We start from the raw sequence: 9219 nt of genomic DNA, 5'->3' as shown, positions 1-9219 counted from the left end.
GGGTCTTTTCTAAAACGTGGTAGTCCCTAACTAGACTGAAATTTGATCCCTTATACTTTAATTTTTTTTTTAAGTTTTTGTATTTAGATAGTTTTATGATTTTTTAACTGGTTACTTAGAATTGATCATGTCATTGAAAAATGTTCAAATTATAAGGTTTGATTTTGTAAATATAGGCGATGTTGTTAAACAGGCGAAGTTGTGAATAACTTCGCCTAGGCGAAGTTAACCGTAACTTCGCCTGTGTAACTCCGCCCATATATAAAGAATACTTAAGGTCAAATCGCTCATTATTTTATCAGCGAACTTATACTCTGCAAAAATCCAGCGAACTTAACTGATTTTCCGGCGATCTTATCTGTCAATCATCTTTGTTATCTTTCTTCGATTTCAAACCGATTTAAAGGTTGTTTGGGTTCCTATATCTGATATTCGATGTTCATAGATGTTAATCTGAGGTCGTTTCGACCTGTTTCGTGTCCTCGGTCGATCGACCTTTATCAACCGATTTTCAAAAACTTGTTTTTACGTGTTAAGAACCACTTTGATCGTCTAGATAACCTTAACATCATGTTTTCCGGATTCCTTAATCATGAAAACATCAACTGCACGTTGTTCCATAATCCTTACTGTCGCCGATTCAGATTCAGGCGAACTTAAGGTTTAGGCGAAGTTATCCGTAACTTCGCCTGAGGCATATCTTCGCCTGAGGCGATGTTGTCATTAACTTCGCCTGAGGCGATGTTGTGATGAGGCGAAGTTAACATTAACTTCGCCTAGATCAATTTTACTGAATGTTAAATAGACGAACTTAAAGCTGAAGCGAAGTTGTTCCCAACTTCGCCTCATCTTTAACTTCGCCTATACAGAGTTTATCACAACTTCGCTCATGGTAACCAGCGAACTTGTGTTATTCATTAACGTTTATCTAACTTGGTTCGTTTGTTGCAGATATGGCTGCAGTAGCTGGTGCTGGAGGTGCAGGAAGAGACGATGGTGACAATCAGAGGCAATTTTTCCCGGGTCACAATATGTACATCACCCTTGAACCGGAAGCGAGCGTCGTTGAGGATTAACGCGAGATTATTACTTTCCTCATACGCTCGAGGATTTTTCATGATATCACGACGACTCTGCCGATATCCTTACCAAATATCGAAGACTTTTGGCAGACGGTAGAATACGATTGTCGTGTTGAGCCCCCGGTCATGCGAGCGACTGTGAACAATCAACAGGTTCAGTTAAATTCTGAACAGATTCGGGTGGCATTACGGTTTGGAGAAGAGACGAGGGACGACCCAACTGAGTTTGTGGCTCCGTTTCGTGATGGAGCGTTTCTCCGAATGGGCTATTCTGGTCCATTAGGCGATACACAGAGACGGAAGGTTCTACTTGGTCAGTGGCGCTTCCTTATGCACGTCATGATAGTTTGCATGTCAGGAAGGAAGGCGGGCACTGACGGTATGGGTGCGACCACGCAGTCCGCAATGACTGCACTGACTTACAATAAACGCTATAGTTTTTGTCAGATGGTCTTTTACGAGATCGATAGACAGAGAAGGGCGATGGCTCGGGAGCGGTTCATTATGTATCCACGTTTCATCCAGATGATATTGAACCATGTGGCTCCGAATCTACCTCAGCGACGACCAATAAGATACGTGGAATCTGTGAGCAAGCGTATCTTCGCTCAATGCCGCACTTCGAGTGCGAGGAGCAAGCCTGAGCGGCGTCCAAGGCATACTCCACTGTTTGGGTTTTTAATCAACCCAGAGTATGTTCCTGCTGGTGGGGACGAGTTCAGAGATCCTCAACCGCGACAGGCAAGAGCAACTCAAGCTACATCTGCTGTGCCTGTTGTGACGGCTGAGGAGAATATTGATCTTGATGAAGTATTTGGTGGTCAAGATTACTTTGATATGGACCGAGTTGATCCGCTGGAAGAGGTGCAGGTCTCTGCTGCACAGGGTTCGGGTGTGAGTGTTACTAGAGCAGCTACGTCGATGGCTGACTCAGATTTGGATGAGATCATGGATGAGGAGAGACGGTTGATGGTGTCTCGAGAGAGAACTTTTGGGAAAAGAAAGAGGCCGGAGGATGATGATGAGTCAGAAGAGGAAGAAGATATACATAAGCTGATACGACGTTCAAGACGGGAAAGGACAGGTGCAGGTATGGGAGCTGGAGAGACTTCAAGGATGGTACGTTTCGCTCCGGCTGCACTGTCTGGTATGTCTATCGTTCCTACTTCTGTACAGGTTACAAGTATAAGCGCTGCGGATGTTCCCGTGGTGGCTACATCATCTGCTGGCATTCCATCTACCACTACTATCCAGATGACGACTCCGGAGATTGTGTCTCTACCACCTCCAACGCTTACTCAGTCGGTGGTTGCTGCACGATTTGTAGAGTCAACAGTCGTCACTACTGCAGGGTTATCAGGTATGGTACCACCTGCGGTTACGCCTGCTTTTGATGTCTCGCCTACGCCTATGTCAGACTCAGAGAGAATAGCTTCACTAGAGCGGATCGTGGCAGAGCAATCGAAGACTATTCAACGCCTAGTAGAAGCAAATCAACTACAGTCATCCCTCCTGGTTGAGCATGGGAAAATTATAGATGCCTTGAAGGAGTTCTTGGCATCTCAGGGGGAGATGAGCTGTAAAGGCGACGAGCTTAGGACGAAAAGAAGAAATGACCGAGACGATGATCCCAATGCATCGAAAGATGCAGGTGGTGAGTTGCCAAGAACTACTCTAGCTCTTGGTACTTCCACAGCTCAGGGGGAGTCTGCCGACGCGGCTGGTGGTTCTGGTGGTGATGATGTGGTGTTGGTTGATGATGAGAATATAGGTGATGACGTGATTGATGCGTTGAAAGAACTTGACGATGATATGTTCAGCGATGATGTGTTGTTTGATGAAGATGTGCTGCCGAGTGATGTGATTGAGAAGATTGGTGAGCAGATTGAGATTGAGAATGAGATTGAGGAAGGCGAGATAGTAGAGGAAAATGTCGAACATGACATTCCAGAGGTTGAGAAGGCCGATATGGGTGATCAGACGGCAGTTGAAGATACTGAATGGGAAGAGCAGCCGAGGTGGAAGGAAGGATACGCTCAATGGTTCGTCAAAACGAAGAAACCGGCAGTCCCTACCATGTTCAAAAAGACTTACAATATTAAGGGCTATGCTGAAGCAAAGAAAGGGATTATATGCTGGATTTATGATGAGCAGTTGCGGCTCTTCGTGATTAAACGATATGATGGAGTTCAGTACCTTAGAAGAATGTTGAGATCGTTAAACACACTGCCTGAATGTGAGGTTAAAGACTTAGCCAGATTGGGGTTGATCAATCGAAGTGATGATAATATGGCTAGAGTCATAGGGAAAATCGTATGGAAAGAGAGCATAAAGGAAAAGAAGTTTGAGCTGTTGAAACCACAGAAAGGGAAACTTGTTGAAGACAAGGATCGAGGTTTGAGAGCTGATGGAAAGCCTTGGATGGTTATGAAGTATAAACCAATCCGGTGCCTTAAAGAAGTACCGATGAAGCTTATGCCCAAGGATGTGCTCAAAGACCTAAAGGGGTGGTTCGTTGATTGTGAGACAGCGGAGGCAGTGATGGAACATGAGGATGAACAAGAGATCCTTAGAGTTTACGATCCGATGCATCTTGTTAACTTATCGCAAGCTGATCTGAAGATGCTTAACGAGAAAAAGATCTTTTATATTCCTGCTTGGAAGGATGAAGCAAGGAAATATCAAAGGGTTGTGTCGGTGTGCGTTAGAGAAGGAGTGCACGCTTGAAGTTACAGGATTACGAGACAAGAGCTGAAAGATCAAGATATGAAGCTACTGCCAAGGGGGAGTCTGTTGGTGCATAAATGTCAGTAGTTCATATGTCTAGTGTCTGTAATCGAGTCTGTAATATTGTTTATGTATTTGTTTGTTTAAAGCGAAGTTGTTGACAAGTTCGCCTAGGCGAACTTGTTAACCAAGCGAAGTTGTTGACAAGTTAGCTTAGGCGAACTTGTTAACCAAGCGAAGTTATGGACAACTTCGCCTGAGGCGAAGTTGTCGTGTATTTATATAGGTTACGGCTTATCGTTGTTGGTGTGTTCAAGTTGTTCGTGTAAATCAGTGAGTCAAGTGACGTGAGGTCGAGAGTCTGTAACTGTGATTATATCACGTGTTGAGTTATTAATATAACGTGTGTTTGTTCGTATCGTATTCATGTGTTCGTGTGTTTGTGTTCTACGTCCGTAACGATCTACACAGGGATTCCGCACCTGTGTATATCGGGATATCTCGTGTGATCCGTCCAGGGAACCGACACACATACTTAGCACCTGCAGGGAATTGAAGCCAAGAATACCTCGGCAAACAAGTAACCATAAGACGGGTGCGAGTACAGTGTCAAGGCAAAACCCTTCACATACTAAGCACCCGCAGGGAATTGAAGCCAGGAATACCTTGGAAGTAAAGTAACTATAAGACGAGTGCGGGAACAGTGTCAAGGCAAAACGCTTCACATACCTAGCACTCCGCAGGGAATTGAAACCAAGAAGGATCTTCTGGGCCATGCTTGCGGAAACGGGAATAATATCCCCGCATAGCGGGAACGTCGAGAACTAGATTGTTTGAAGCTCCAAGATGGAATTGGTTGTTTAAACATAATTGATCACTATGTCCAAAACTACCAAAACCTCATGGAGAATCTATACAAGTGGAACTCAACGCTCCTGACTTGCGAGGAAGTTACAGACCTACCCGCATCATACCCAAAGATCAAGCAGAAAAGTCGGGAGTTTCTGCGTGACATTAGGACTTCCGCGGGAAGAATCCCCATGGAAAACCTTAAAACTCAACCCTTTTCAAAACCCTTTGCTTAAGTCCAAAAGTTCACCTCACTTATTAACAATTCATGAGAAGAACATTGGACTGGGGGGACTTGAAGAGGTAGGTCCCAGCAGAGCCCAGTTGGACCCACAAGACTCACCTCAAAGGACGTCTGCGCAGTTGAACCCGCAAGACTCACCTTCAACAGGGACGTCTGCGCAAAGGCTAAACTCGCAACCCCTAGAAGAGGGACGTCTGCGCAGAAACCAACTGGGCCCGCAGAACCCACCATGCTCTGAGACGTGACGTCCTTACGCGCAGTACATAAGCTGTTCCCGCAGGAAAAGCCTCCCAATGGTGAAGTACTCCGCCTGTTCCCGCAGCTGCAGATACAAGCCATCAGGGAAAGCTACCTGCGCAGCAAGGCTACACGCACAAGGCACTTAACTCTTAAATAATTCAGTAATGTCACCTGAAGAGGAGATGAGCAAGCCGGGAACACTCCCGCACAAAGCCGGGAACACTCCCGCACAAATGAGCCAGTCCGTACGATACTGGAGGATCTTTTGAACTGTACCTGACGAGGTATGGACAAAAGATCTGACCAAAGATACGACAGCCCACTGACAACAGTATGACGAGCAGGACGCTCTTGTACTGTATGTCACTATTAGCCGCTGCCTACTCACCAACCTGTCGGAGGACGTGCATAGCCTGCAGTTGGTGGAACAGGAATAGTACACAGCCGGCCTGGTCACTATCAGCCACTGCCTACCCACCAACCACCAGCATGGCATGTGCGTAGCCCATAGTTGGCAGAACAGGAACACTATTCAGCCGGCTGTACCGGCTTGGAAACCTACCTTCGGCTATAAATACTCCAACACCTTGGAACGGTATCATTATCTTGTATCTTATATCTCATATCTCATATCTTGATATATTACCTGATATCTGCTCTAGCAATCTCTTAATATACGTTTATATTCAAGAGCAATCTTGTCTGATTCTCACGCCGGAGGGTGGTCACAAGGAGGTACCCCCCCCTTCTCAGTGATGAGCTCAAGGTGTCTGTTTTGCAGGTCATCAGAGGAACCATCTTGCCGGACCTAACCCTCGTGGGAAACATCTATTTAACCCCAAGATTATCCGTAATCTGCCCGGGGTCGATTAGTGTTTCTTCAGGCCCTAAACCCTAAAAAATGACCAATCTTCTGAACCAAAATCCACCCACTAAACTGTAACATGTAATATCAAAATAGTAATACAAAAACACAGGTTATAGTTAGTCAGAGAGAAATCAAGATAAAACACTGAATTGTTGATAAAGTATAAGTTATACCGTCTGTAGGAGGAGCACAATGACCAAGTAGACCTTCAAGAACCCTAACAAACTACTGTGTTTCTAAGAGGGGGGTTCCCCGTTACAAAATTTGCGGTGGTCCAGGGGCTTTCTTTGTTGGAAGATGAAAACCCTAGCCGGCCTGCCTCCGGTTAACATGCTAACTGAGCTACAAATCGAGAAATGCGTTAAAAATATAATCGAGTTCAGAAATCAAATTTCAATTTCAAAATCTACAACTGAAATCAATTAAGCGATATGATTAATAGTAGATAGATAGCTAACCGGAAATGATGCGACGAACGTCGGAGGAAGTGATAATGGACTTTAAAGTACGTCGCCGGTGCTAACGTACTTGGCCAGGAGCGATGCTCTTTCTCTCTATGTAATGTGGAGGTGCCTTTGACAAGGTTTTGAGTTTTGAATTTTAAGAGATCAGACGGACCGAGAATGCATATCAGCTAAGGTGGTGGTGTTTGTTTTAGCTTAAAATATCTGTACGAGGCTTAACGCAGACATAAGTTTCTGAAGACTGTTTTTTTTTTAAATAAGATCTGCAAACTGCTTTTATGGCTTTAAAAAAGAAGCTATTGTTTAACTTCTTCACACATCTTCACACTTCTTAACATCCTACCAACACCCAATGTCCAACACCACTACCACCACCCATCATGCGCCGCCACCACCACCACCCACCGTCCGCCACCACCACCCACCGTCCATCACCGCCACCACCCACCACCATCCACCACCCACTACCACCGTCCATCACCACAACCACCCACCCACCCGTCGACCACAACCATCGTCCACTACCACCACCCACCGTCCGCCACCACCACCTACCATCCGCCACCAACACCATCCACCACCGTCCATCACCACCACCCACCACCACCACCACCATCCATCACCACCGCCACCCGCCCGTCAGCCACAACCATCATCCATTACCACCACCCACCGTCCGCCACCACCACCACCTAACATCCGCCACCAACACCATCGACCACCCACCACCATCACCGTCCATCACCACCACCCACGACCACCACCTACCATCAGCAACCCAATACCATCACCACCACCACCCACCGTCCGCCACCACCACCGTCCACCACCCACCACCAACTATTTTACTAGTCTACAGACGTTAAATGACTTCTATCTACTACGATATGTATGATAGGTAACTAATTTTCAGCTTATGCAGACGATACCCATTTTATAAAACAAACAGTATTATATTTTCATATTGCAGACCTTCAGACCACATCTTCAATTGCAGACATGAAATCAGATGAAATCAGATTGCAGACAGTTTTTGTCTTAAAAAACAAACAGCACCGAATAAACTTCTAATGCATGCTTAAAAGAGTTGTAAAACTCTTAAAATGAAATGTCTGTTTCGTATGGTGTAATGGAATGGGTGATTGAATGGAATGAACGAGCTAATGGACATGGTAATGGAATGGATAATTACATTTCCATTGATATGTTTGGTTACCATGTGAGAATGAAATTAATTATTAGTCTTTATTTTTTGAAAAGCTAGAAAAAGCTGTGACTAAATAAAAATGGTAGTGAGTGGCGGTGGTATGGTGGTGGTGGGCGGCGAGTAGTAATGATGGTGGTGGTGGGCGGTGTTGGCGATCGGCGGGAGCCGGGAGCAATTGTTGGTGGTGTTAATATTGGGTGGTAGTGGTGATGACGGTGGTAAGCGGAAAGTGACGGGCTGTGGTGCTGATGGCGGGAGCGATGGTTGGTGGTGGCAGTAGTGAGCAGCGCTGGTGAGTGATGGCGGCAAAGGAGGGTAGTGGTTGTGGCCGCTGGCGGAGGTGGTGGTGGATGGTGGCGGGTAGCGGAGGTGGTGGTGGTGGGTGGTGAGAGGGAAATGGGTAATGGTGGTGGGAGGGTGGTGGAGGTGACATAGTGTGAAAGACTGAAAGTGGGATGGAATGAAAAAAAACAAGGGGGGTGGATGGAATGAATTTGAGGTATTTTAGGGGGAATTGAATGGCCATTGTAATGGGTGATTATATTCCATTAACCAACCGAACACATTTTTTTTCATTCCATCACAAGGTCTATTCAATTCTGCCTCTCATTTATGCATACCAAACACCACCTAAGAGTTTTTGATGATGCCCTTCCTATATGTATATTAATATAGTATAGATATAATAATAATAATAATAATAATAATAATAATAATAATAATAATAATAATAATAATAATAATAATAATAATGTTTATTAATTTAATGTCTTTCTTTTTGTCATATGGAATTGGGCAGGGCCCACTAGGGTTTTCTTGAAGTTCACGTGGACATTGAAGACCCATTAACCGTCACGTTGAGAGAGATATTATTATTGGAAAATTTTTAAAATGATCCAAAAGAAGTGAGAGATTCTGCCAAGTGTCCCACTACCCACCTACCCCCGATGGTTTTCCAATGAAATCCGTCTGGACCAATAATTTTGGAATGAAAATCATCTCCCCATAAAAACCATCTCCAAAAATCATGAAAATCCGTGTTCTTTTGAAATTCATCTGAGCTGATAAATTTCAAGTGAATTTCATCTTCGAAGATAATTTTCAAATAAACATGCACCACCAACACCACCATTATGATCTCCATTTTCCAGCCACCACCCCACCCCACCCACCGCCGCCACCACCATTTTTCCGGCAAACATCACCTCCATTACCCGCCCATCATCATCACACCTTTCCGGCCACCACCCCACCCACCACCACCACCATTCCCACTTTTCCTCCAATCATCACCTCCATCACCCTCCCATCATCATCATCATCATCATCACTTTTCCGGCCACCACCCCACCCACCACCACCATTCTCACTTTTCCGGCCACTATCATCACGCATTTCCCGCCTTGAAAATGTTGAGCTCTTCATTTTTCCGGCCACCATCATCAAACCTTTCCCGCCTTGAAAATGTTGAGCTCTTGGAGTTCTTCGGGGAAGGAGATGGGTGGCAGCGGCGGCGAAGGGAGGATGTGACGAAAATG

Source organism: Bidens hawaiensis, unplaced genomic scaffold, assembly GCF_021521415.1.
Source record: "Bidens hawaiensis isolate Kalapana, Puna unplaced genomic scaffold, B.hawaiensis_p1.1 tig00004109_1, whole genome shotgun sequence".
NCBI classification, from domain to species: Eukaryota; Viridiplantae; Streptophyta; class Magnoliopsida; order Asterales; family Asteraceae; genus Bidens; species Bidens hawaiensis.
Note: the sequence above shows the minus strand (reverse complement) of the source record.